This window comes from Microcebus murinus, chromosome 6, assembly GCF_040939455.1.
Source record: "Microcebus murinus isolate Inina chromosome 6, M.murinus_Inina_mat1.0, whole genome shotgun sequence".
Taxonomy (NCBI): domain Eukaryota; kingdom Metazoa; phylum Chordata; class Mammalia; order Primates; family Cheirogaleidae; genus Microcebus; species Microcebus murinus.
Genome location: NC_134109.1, coordinates 1,189,600 through 1,201,643, shown reverse-complemented (window position 1 = coordinate 1,201,643; position 12,044 = coordinate 1,189,600). Strand labels below are relative to the sequence as shown.

Here is a 12,044-nt window from a genome sequence, read left to right as displayed (position 1 = left end):
ACTATTAAACACTGAGGAAGGAAATAGCAGAGGACACAAACAGATGGAAAATGATACCATGCTTATGTTGTGGCAGAATCAACATTGTTAAAATGTGTATACTACCCCAAGTGATCTACAGATTCAATGCAATCCTTATTAAAATACCAATATCATTTTCATAGATCTAGAAAAAATAATTCTATGCTTTTTATGGAACTAGATAAAACCCCATATAATAACTCAGATATAAAACCATCCTCATATAGCTATCAGATGTTTGACAAAGCAGACAGAAAACATACACTGGTGAAGAGAATCTTTATCCAATATGTGGTGCTGGGAAAGTTGGATAGCCACATGTAGAAGACTGGAACAGAATCTGCACCTCTCACCTTTCACAAAAATCAACTCATGATGGATAAGAGTCTTAAAGCTAAGGCTTGAAACTATAATAATTCTAGAAGAAAACATTGGAATAACTCTTATAGATATCAGCCTAGTCATAGAATTTATAAAGAAGTCCCCAAAGGGAATCACGGTAACAACAAAAATAAATAAATGGGGCCTGATTTAATTAAAAGAACTCTTGCACATCCAAGAAAATTATCATTTGAATGAATAGACAATGTACAGAATTGGAGAAAATATTCACACTCTATGCATCCTATAAGGGGCTGATAACTAGAATCTATATAGAACTCAGGAAAATCAACAAGAAAAAAATCAATCGACCCCATTAAAAAGTGGGCAAAGTACATGAATAGAAACTTTTCAAAAGACAGCATAACAGCCAACAAACATATGAAAAAAATGCTAAACATCTCTAATCGTCAGATAAATGCAAATCAAAACCACAATGGAATATCATCATTTAATTCCAGTGAGAATGGTTTTTATCAAAAAGTCCCAAAACATCAAATGTTGGTGTAGATGTGGAGAGTTGGGAATACTCTTACACTGCTGGTAGGACTGCAAACTAGTACAACCTCTATGGAAAGTAACATTGAAGATGCCACAGAGAACTAAAAGTTGAACTACCATTTGAGCCATCAATTCCACTACTGGGTATTTACTCAAAGGAAAAAAAGACATCACATAAAAAGACATTTGGACTCAGATGTTCATAGCAGCACAACTCACAATTGCAAAGACTTGGGAAGTATCCACGTGTCCATCAATACATGAATGGATTAATAAAATTTTGTATATGTATACCATGGGGTACTTTGCAGCTATAAAAATATGAATTAATACCCCTTGTCTATCCTGGATGGAACTGGAACCCATTCTTCTAAGTAAAATATCACAAGAATGGAAAAACAAGCACCACATATACTCACCATTAAATTGATTCTTATTGATTAACACTTATATCCACATATGGAAGTAACATTCATAGGGCGGTGGGCAGGTGTGAGGGGGGAAGAGAATTGTAAATTCACACCTAATGGGTACTTTGCTTGGGTACTGGCTTGGGCAATGCAAAGGCAATATATGTAGCAACCGAAGTATTTGTAATCTTATAATATTCTGAAATTAAAAAAAGACACAAACTTTCAAAAACTATTGGATATAGCAAAAGCATTCCTAAGGGGAATGATATAGCTCTAAATACCTACATCAAAAGGCAGAAAGATCACAAATGAACAATCTAATGACACACTTCAAGGAAGTAGATAAGGAAGAGCAAACCAAACCCAAATGCAGCAGAAGAAAAGAACTATCTAAGGTCAGATCAGAACTTAATAAAATTGAAAACAAGAAAGTTATATAGAAGACCAATGAAACAAAAATTTGGTTCTTTGAAAACATACACAAAAATTCATATATTTTTGGTAGGTTAACCAGGGATAGAAGAGAAAGGACTCAAATAAACTCCATCAGAATTGAAAAAGGAGATATTACAACTGATACCACAAAATAAAAAATATCATCTGTGAATACTATGATAATATCTATGCACATACACTTAAAAACATAGAGGAAATGAACAAATTTCTAGAAACACACAAGCTTCCAAGACTCAAACAGGATGAAATAGAATTTCAACAGACCAATAATGAACAAGGAAATTGAAGATGCAATAAAATATTTCCAATAACAAACAAAAGCCCCAGTCAGATGGATTCACATCTAAATTTTACCATCTATGAAGAAGAGTTGATACACATTCTGCAGAAATTATTCCATAACATCTAGAAGGAGGGAATCTTTCCCCAACTCATTCTGCATCACAGCTAAAAAAGCTATAAGGTGATCTTATAGCTATAAGGTGATCCCAGCATCACCTTAATACAAAAGCTGGGAAAAGACACAGCTACAGTAACAAAAAAAAACAGACCAATATCCCTTATGAATATAGATTCAAAAATCTTCAGTAAAATGCTAAACTGAATTCAACAGCATATCCAAAAAAAACAAAAAAATTCACCATGACCAAGTGGGCTTCATCCAAAGGATGCAAAGATGTTTCAACATATGTAAATCAAGAAATGTGATTAACCACATAAACAGAAACAAAATCAATGATCATATGATCATCTCCATAGATGCAGAAAAAGCATTAAAAAATCCAGCACCATTTTATGATTAAAAAACATCAAAAAACTAGGCATAGAAGGAATATATCAAAATTATAAAAGCCATATATCACAAATGCACAGCCAGCATCATACTCAATGGGAAAAAGTTGAAATTATTTCACTAAGAACTGAAAAAATGCAAGGATTCCCATGGTCACCACTTCTATTCCACAGAATGCTGGAAGATCTAGACAGAGCAAGAGAACAAAATAAAATGTACTCAAAACAGGAAAAAGAAGGTCAAATTATCTCTTTTTGTGACAATATAATCTTATATCTAGAAAACCCTAAAGACTTCACCAAGAAACTCTTACAATTGATAAATTAATTCAGCAAAGTCTCATGTTACAAAATCAATATACACAAATCAATAGTATTCCAATCAGCACAGCAACAACAGTCAAGCTGAGAGTCAAATCAAATGCTTAATATTATTAACAATAGCCACAAAGGAAATAAAATACCTAGAAATATACTTGACCAAGGAGGTGAATGATCTCTACAAAGAGAACTATGAAACACTGAACAAAACAATTGCAGATGATACAAACAAATGGAAAAACATATCATGCTCTTGGATTGGTAGAATCAACTTTGTTAACATGTCCATAGTACCCAAAGTGATTTACAGAGTAAATGCAATCCCCATTAAAATACCAACATCATAATTCATAGACCTAAAAAAAAATTCCATGCTTCATTTGGTACCATTTAAAGAGCCTAAATAGCCAAAGCAATCTTTAGCAAAAAAGAACAAAAATCTGGAGGCATCACCTTACCAGACTTCAAATTATACTACAAGGCTATAGTAACAAAAACAGGATTGAACTGACACTGAAATAGAGACATAGACCAACGGAACAGAAGCAGGAACCAACAGATAGAACCATGTACATACAGCCAACTGATCTTTGACAAAGCAGACAACAATATACACTGGGAAAAAGAATCCCTATTCAATAAATGGTGCTGGGAAAATTGGATAGCCACATGCAGAAGAATGAGACAGGATGCATCTCTCTCACTACTCACAAAAATTGCTTTAAGGTACATAAAAGACCTAAATGTAAGGCAGGAAACCATAAGAATACTAGCAGAAAATGTTTGAAAATCTCTTATAGATATCATCCTAGGCAAAGAATTTGTGAAGAAGACCCTAATAGCAATTACAGCAACAACAAAAACAAACAAACAAATAAATAAATAGAACTTGATTGAATTAAAAAGCTTCTGTAGAGCTAAGAAAATAATCAACAGAGCAAATAGCAGCCTACAGTATGGGAGAGAACATGCAAGCTATACAAGCAACAAAGTGCTAATAACTGAAATCTACAGAAAACTCAAGAAAGTTAGCAAAGAAGACAAATAACCTCATTAAAAAGTGGGCAAAAGACATGAATATAAGCTTTGCAAAAAAAAAAAATAGAAAAATGGTCAATAAGCCTGAAAAAATACTCAATGTTACTAATTACCAATGAAATGCAAATTAAAACCACAGTGAGATATCACTTTACCCCTATTTAAATACCTTTTATTAAAAGTCCAAAAAGAACAGGTGATGCTGTTGCTGCAGAGATAGGGAGTGCTTATATACTGTTGGTGGGACTTCAAATTAATATAACCTCTAGGGAAAACAGTATGGAGATTCTTCAAAGAACTAAAGTAAACCTACCATTTGATCCAGCGCTCCCAATACTGTGTATTTCCCCAAAGGAAAAGAAGTCATTTTATCAAAAAGACACCTGCACTTTAATGTTTATTGCAGCACAATTCATAGTTGCAAAGATATGGAATCAACCCAAGTGCCCATCATGAGTGGATTAACAAAATGTGGTATATGTATACTATGGGGTACTACTCAGCCATGAGTAAGGATGAATGAAGGTCTTTCCACCAATTTGGATGGATCTGGAGACCATCACCCCACATGAAGTATATAAAGAATGGAAACACAAATGCTCACTATTAAATTGGAACTGATAAGCACATGATTGCACAGAGGTAAGTAAGACTCATTAGAAATCAAACAGGAGAGAGAGAAGAAGAAGGTATGCATGAAATCCTGCCCTATGTGTACAATGAACACTATCTGGGTGATGGGCACACTTATAACCCTGGCTCTAGCATAACAAAATTGATGCATGTAACCAAAAACAATCACATAATATGTTGAAGTAGAAAATAAGTCACTTTTTCAGAAATTCTTGATCTTCCATATCCAAAGATAACCCACAAGCACTTATGGCATTATGGGCCACTCCCGGAAGGGCACAGGCATTAGCACTCTAGGATTTGGTGATTGAAAGGACCTTTACTGCCTGATTTTGTAGCCATCTCATCAGCAGGGCCCACAGGAGACTGCAAACCCTCTCACGAACTTAATTTTTTACTACTTGAAATGAGGACGCATCTGTGTCTCCAAGTAGACATGGAAATTACTCAAGCATGGAAATCTCTTCTTAGGATGGACGGTGCACCTCATTTCCTACAAGAATCTCCTATGATGAAACAGGACATTTTGGAAGAAATCTTTTATGAATCCCATGTGGTTTAGAGACAAATCCTTGTTCAGTACAGGAAACTGGTTTCTTCTTGATAACAGTGGGTATGAGAGTAAAAACAAGAAATAATTTTGCTCTCCATAGGAAGGAAGAGAACATAGGAGAGGGCAGTCAGGAGGAGCAGAGGGGGAGGATGAGGAGGCTCTTGAACAAAGGACTATATGGGAGAGACATTTCACACAGGAGGGAATTGACTGCAGGGTGATGTGACATCATGCTGGGGCCACAAGGACACCATGCACAAGGACCTAGATGCTACCACAGAGCTCTCAGCACACTGAGGTTTCCATCTACAGGTCTCCACTATGCCACAGGTGTTGAAGGTGACTCTGTGGGAGACTCAGTGGACACATCCCACTTTGACCAGTCAATTTTATTCTCTTAGCTCTTCATGGCCACTTCCACTTGCAAAGTGATGCCATGCCAAGGTGACAGCAGGAGGGTCCCAGCAATGGTGGGTGAGACAGTCCCATCAATCCATCCCAGGTCCCACAGGAGCCACAGGCTGGGCCACAGCTGAACAACAGGTAAAGGGCCTGAGCCCTGGGATTTAGACACAGAGACCACACCCTCCACTTTCTGGGAGAGGAAAGAGAAGAGGAAGAATTCAAAATAGAACTAGAAAGAAATAAGACTGACTTGCAGAAACAGATACAACTGAATCAGTTCTGCATCAGGAATGTACAGTTTTAAATGAGGAGAGAACAACTTGAAACCATTAGGTTTTATGAGACTGGCCCTGGCCCAGGTCCCTACATGTCCTAATCTGAATCCCAAAGACTGTCCCACTCAGGAAGTCTCACTGAGGTATCTGTGCTGAGTTTGGTTGGAAAATGCTCAGCAGGTTCCCTGGGCTTCCTCAGGACTCTGATGTTAGTGATAATGTCACGGTCATTTCTGCCCAGGAGAGTGACATTCTACCTTGTGTGCAGGTGAGAATGTGTTCATTCATGACAACACATTTCTTATTTAGACACTACCTTGAGGATCACAGAGCAACAAAGGAAGATAGGTCCCAGGATGAAATTTCTAGAGAGGAGGCCCCCAAATCTGACAGAAAACAATTATTGTCACCTGCATCTGCCTGAGGCTCACTCTGCTCCTTGTGTCCTGCGCGCCCCCTAGCGGCCCAGCGACTCCCTACAGGAGGGTTGTGTCTGTGCTAACGCTGATCTCCCCTCACTGTGTTCTTTGCACAGTAGTACAGGGCCGTGTCCTCGGCTCTCAGACTGTTCATTTGCAGATACAGCGAGTTCTTGCTGTTATCTCTGGAGATGGTGAACCGGCCCTTCACGGTGTCTGCGTAGTATTGGTTACTTCCATCATAACTTATATGTGCCACCCACTCCAGCCCCTTCCCTGGAGCCTGGCGGACCCAGTTCATCCAGTAGTCACTGAAGGTGAATCCAGAGGCTGCACAGGAGAGTCTCAGGGACCCCCCAGGCTGGACCAGGCCTCCCCCAGACTCCACCAGCTGCACCTCACACTGGACACCTGCAAACACAGACACATCCTGGTCAGAAATTGCCACACACACCCCCTGTTTCTCTCACTCACATCCACTCACACCCCCAATATTTCTACTTCTTCATGAATTACCTTGTAACAGAGCAACAAGGAAAACCCAGCCCAGCCCATACTCCATGGTGAGTCTCTGTGTTCAGTCCTGGTCACTAAATGGGGACACCTGGGAATGGTGGGGCTGGGTCTCCTCTCCCAGAGCTGCAGGGTGAGGGCTGGGCTGCTTTTCATCAGCAGAGGGAGGGCCCTATTTGCATGTCCCCTGCTATATAGCAAGCTGTAGCGTGGGGATGCCTGAGTGAGGGCAGGGTCCAGAGAAGAGGTGAGAGCCCTTTGGGAGTTCATAGGGCATGATACACAGGTGCATGACACAGAGAAGCATGGAAGAGTTGTACAATACGCACAAGAGCATGCACATGTCAGTTGAGAGCTACCAGCAGTATCTGGATCTTTGGTCCTCACCAGTACATTCATTCTACTACTTCTGTGAACCAACCCCAGGACAGATGTGGACATGGCTCATGGGGTTTGTAGAAACCCCTTTATGTAATGAGAGCGTGATGTGATTTTGCTGTGTTGTATTGTTACCTAAACTTCAATGCTGCATCAACATTTGGGCCTCTGTGTTTCCTCTATCCTCAACGGCACCTCATCTGTGAAGTAAGCCTCACTCATCTGAGGGTAATCAGCTTGACACAACTTGTCAAATGCAACTGCTGCTACCTCTGTGCCAGGCCCGGGAACATAGGGCCACAAAGAACAAATTATAGTTTGTTCTTACATTTCCCTATGACCAGGCAGGTCTACACAGGTCCATGATTAGTTCATAGGGCTATAAAATGCTTGGGACCGTAGCCAGCCCTAATCTTTGTGGAAATGTCAATGTGAGTGTGAGTGGTCAGCCTTCCTTGTCCTCTGCTGCAGATAGTTCTGTGGCTGTCGTTGATATTCACTAGCATCGCCTCCCACCTCCACTGTGGACTCTTCTAACACATGGCCAGCACTTCACAGTGTGGGTTGCTCTGTGTTGCTTCCCTAGTGCACTCAAGCCTGAACACTATGGGGTCATTGTCCTTGGTCACTTGGACATTCTCAGACATGTGGTTTATGCAGTTGACCTCCCCAGTGTTTAATGCAGTGGAGGAAGCCAGGAAACTGTCTAGGCCTGAGGGACTGCCCCTGCCTCCATCAATGCATTCAAGCTTAGCTTCAAAAGGAGAGTTAATGTCTATCAGTGGGAGACTGACTTTTCTTTGTTCACTGTTGCACAGTCATGAGGCCCCAAATTTAGGGGCATCAGACCAGGTCTCTGATTCAGAGGAACTCATCATGCCCCAATTAGGAGTGTTCCTACTTGGGAACCAGGACTTCTAATCTATCACAGCTTAAAATTATGGCAATAAGAAGAAAAAATTTCAAAGTTTTGACCATGGATATGGTGATAGGAATTAATTTCACTTCTATGCCTGATTTCCAGACCCATGTGCCGTGGAACACTTATAATGCCCATTATTTTCAGGTAATTGCTTCCAGTCTTGGTGACCAAGAAGTGGTCTTTGGTTTAGGAATTATGTTGCCTCCTAGAAGACAATTTTATAAAATATATGGATCAGGCTCACTCAGAACTATTTGCAGAGACTTAAATCAGCCCCTCTATTTTCCTATCCTGCTGTGTGTTTCTGGAAAAATCTGAAAGATATAGGGTGATTGGATCTTGTGCTAACATTTACATAGTCACACTCTCTAACCTTTAACAGCAAACAGATTCTTTGGTCTTAGATAACATCATGAAAGGTCTTATGTCAGAGATGCAGATATCAGAACCTGGCCAGTGATTCTGAAAGAAGGACTGTGGCGGGAAAAGCAATCTCACATTATAATACTGCTTAATTCTGGTTGGCACAAAGTGCAGCCACTCAGGGGTAGATGTGTTCTGAAGAAATAAGCTTGCTACCATGTGGACAGTAGGTGTTCCTGCAGGATGTGCTTATGTTGACAGACTGGTATAATATATGTCACTATGAGGCCAGCCACTTAACAGGAGGATTTAGGTCAGGCTTGCTGGGAGGGAGCCCTGATCATGCTCCATGCATGGGCTGCAAGAGTTCTGATATTTACACAGCCAGCGCAGAGCCAATGAATATGGCTCTACCAGTAATTTAAATATAATCTACCTTAACCCTGTGACCTGAAAGAACATCTATCAATTGTTTAGACATGCTGATTCCTTTTAAATACTAATATAATTATAGGAGCTTTATGATGTTATTTGTGCTAGAGTGTTGTGAGTTTAGTTAATTGGACTAATAGTGGAGAATTTTTAACATTTAAGTACCCTGTGGAGTTGGAGGAAACATTGAAGCATATGTTAGAGCAGGCGTCCTCAAACTATGGCCCACATAGTTTGAGTTTCATCATAAAAACATGCTGGATTTTGTCAAATGTATTTTTTCTGCATCTATTGAGATGATCATATGACCTTTGTCTTTGCTCCTTTTTATGTGGTGAATCACATTTATGGATTTATGTATGTTGAATCATCCTTGCATCCTTAGGATAAAGGCCACTTGCTTATGGTTGATTATTTATTTATTTATGTTGGTTTTTAATATTAATTTTTTTAAATTTAAATTTTATTTTAGCATATTATGGGGGTACAAGTGTTAAGGTTACTTATATTGCCCATGCCCCCCTCCCCCTTTGAGTAAGAGCTTCAAGCATGTCCATCCCCCAAATGTTGCACTTCTTACTCGTTGTGTTTGTATATACCTGTCCCTTCCTCCCCCCTCCCACTCTCCTGACACCCAATAAATGTTACTCCTATATGTCCACTTAGGTGTTGATCCGTTAATACCAATTTGCTGGTGAGTACATGTGGTGCTGGTTTTTCCATTCTTGAGATACTTCACTTAGTAGAATGGGTTCCAGCTGTATCCAGGAATATACAAGAGATGCTATATATCACTGTTTCATGAATTGATGGGCACTCGGGTTGTTTCCATAGCCCTAACTCCAGTGGCTTTTACCAAGTTCCAAACCAATAGATGCTGGCATGAACGTGGAGAGAAAGGTACACTCATATCCTGGTGGTGACTGCAAGTCAATGCAGCATCTATGGAATAGGAATCATACTTCAATAATAAAGCTGGAAGTTGATAACCAGTAATTCATATTAATGATATAAACTTTTCATTGGAATATAGTGCTCAGCCTGGTGTAAAATTGGCTCTCATGATGAGAGTCATTGCACTTTTTAGAGCTTGTCAGTTAGCCAAAACTGGGATTAAATTCATGTTTTTGCAGTAGTGCATGAACTTGGGATACTTTTCAAACAAAAGGGTTTCTCACAACTTCTGGAGACCCTATGAAAATGAAGAACAAGCTATGGCACTGTCAGATAAACGTCTAAGTCTTAGAGACCCTACACGGCTGCGGGGGGCCCTGGAGTGGCCAGCGGCGGCCTTCCCCGGCTGGCTCGGTCCGACCGCCTGGCCTGAGGGGAGGCACCCCGGGCCCCACCGCGGCCCTGCCACCTCCGAGTCACCCCACTGCTCCCCGTGGTCGGACGCGGGGCTGCCTCTCGCCCCTGTGCCGACGCCATGAAGATCAAGGACGCCCCGGAACCGCGTTCCCATGGTTTGGCACGGACGCTGGGGGAACTCTAGCAAGGCTCTCATATTTTGAGCTACTGATATCACAGCAGAGGAAGAACAAGAAGAAGTTGAGAGCTTAACAAGTATTCGGAAATATCTGACTTCTAATGTAGCGTATGGATCCACTGGCATTCGGGATGTACACCTTGAACTTAAGGACTTAACACTTTTTGGGCGGAGAGGGAACTTGCACTTTATCGGATTTCCAACCCAGGACCTACCTACCTACTTTTATCCAAATGGGAAGAGATAAAAACTTCTCAGCATTACAAACGGTGCTGTGTGCTACAAGGGGTGGTGCTTGCAAGTTTGAAAAAGATTTTCACACCACCCTCTCCCCTCCCACCTGCCCAATACCCTATTGCTGTAGTACCTATGTGTCCACTTAGGTGCTGCTCAGTTAATACCAGCTTGCTGGTGAGTATATGTGGTGCTTGTTTTTCCATTCTTGGGATACTTCACTTAGTAGTATGGGTTCCAGCTCTAACCAGGAAAATATAAGATGTGCTATATCACCGTTGTTTCTTAGAGCTGAGCACATCTGGGGGATGGTCACGCTGGGAACTCAGACTTGTGGGGGGTAGGGGGGAATGGGCATTTTTTGAAACCTTAAAATTTGTACCCCCATAATATGCCGAAATAAAAAAAAAAAGATTTTCGCACAATTGGAAACCTCCACTTGCACAAACTGGATGAACTTGACTGCCTTGTAAAGGGCTTGCTGTATGTGCATAGACTCTGTCAGTTTCAACGGACAAGCAGAGTGCTATTATTTTGCTAGTGCCTCAGAACCTGAGCGATGCCAAAAGATGCCTTTTTCTGGAGTCAGTATTTTAGCAGTCCATTCCAGAGACAACTATAATCGAGTGACTGGGGCAAGCCTTGGAGGGAGTACCTTTCTGGGTTTATGCAGTTTATTGACTGACTGTGAAAGTTTTGAAGAGGCTCTTGAAATGGCATCAAAAGGTGACAGCACCCAAGCTGCCAAGCTGGTTCATGCTATTTATGGAGGAGATTATGAAAGATTTGGTCTGCCAGGTTGGGCTGTGGCATCTAGTTTCGGGAATATGATTTATAAGGGGAAGCCAGAGTCTGCTGGTAAAGAAGATCTGGCAAGAGCTGCTTTAGTTGCTACCACCAATAACATTGGTTCTGTGGCAAGAACGTGTGCTGTTAATGAGGAAATAAACAGAGCTGTCTTCGTGGGAAACTTTTTACGTGTTAATTCTCTCTCAATGAAACTTCTGGCATATGCACTGGATTATTGGTCAAAAGGTCAACTGAAAGCATTGCTTCTAGAACATGAGGGAAACTTTGGAGCCGCTGGTGCACTTCTTGGGCTGCCAAATTTCAGCTAAAGCATCAGGTCTCTCTCTGCTAATAAATGTCATCCAAGGTGAACTGAAACCAGAGGCGTTATCACTGCATTGTTTGTGACTGGGAACCCAAGGGTAAAAGAGTACCATAAGCTGCTGAATGTTGCCATAGTAAAAGAAAACTCAGTAACATGAAGTATTTCTATTTGAAATGCTTTGCCTTTTGTATTTAACCAGTGTTAAATTCTTAAATGCAGTAAGAATTGCTGAGCTCTGATTGCTGAGCTTCCTCTCCAAAAGACTTTCTTTTTATTTTATGTAGCCATTGTAGTACTGTATACTCAAACACAAATCATCTCAGAAACGTTTAGCTTATGAAAATAATTGATTCTGAATATTTGTCACATCTTTTTTATGTGTTTTGATTAC

The 12,044-nt window shown here is 40.6% G+C and overlaps 1 pseudogene and 1 gene segment (V, D, J or C); one reads left to right on the top strand and one right to left on the bottom strand.

Moving 5' to 3' along the window:
- Positions 1-12,044, bottom strand: part of LOC105861104 (immunoglobulin heavy constant mu-like) — a 701,862-nt gene that overhangs the window by 262,335 nt on the left and 427,483 nt on the right.
- Positions 10,246-11,716, top strand: LOC105860814 (pantothenate kinase 3-like; annotated as a pseudogene).